This window comes from Sinocyclocheilus anshuiensis, unplaced genomic scaffold (assembly GCF_001515605.1).
Source record: "Sinocyclocheilus anshuiensis isolate Anshui unplaced genomic scaffold, SAMN03320099.WGS_v1.1 scaffold1522, whole genome shotgun sequence".
In the NCBI taxonomy this organism is placed as follows: Eukaryota; Metazoa; Chordata; class Actinopteri; order Cypriniformes; family Cyprinidae; genus Sinocyclocheilus; species Sinocyclocheilus anshuiensis.
In genome coordinates this window covers 41721-41924 of record NW_015546143.1, presented here as the reverse complement: position 1 = coordinate 41924, position 204 = coordinate 41721, and the positions used below count along the sequence as shown (strand labels likewise).

Here is a 204-nt window from a genome sequence, read left to right as displayed (position 1 = left end):
CACACTGGGCTAGCTAACCAATCAGAGCCCATCGCCTATTTCTGAGGGAGGTGCTTCATAAAAGAAGGAAATTGATCAGCACGTTTCTCAGAAAAGGGACAGAGCGGTGTGGAATAAAGATAAATTATGTGAAAAAATAATGCGTTTTTTTAAAAACGAAGCATTAACACATGTTAGACTGCACCCCATAAACACAATCAAGCC

General features: G+C 40.2%; 1 protein-coding gene across 1 annotated transcript in view; it reads right to left on the bottom strand.

Annotated features, from left to right (window-relative positions):
* The window catches only part of LOC107701197 (E3 ubiquitin/ISG15 ligase TRIM25-like), a 27011-nt gene that overhangs the window by 16218 nt on the left and 10589 nt on the right, over positions 1-204 (bottom strand). The gene's annotated exons all lie outside the window — the stretch shown is intronic.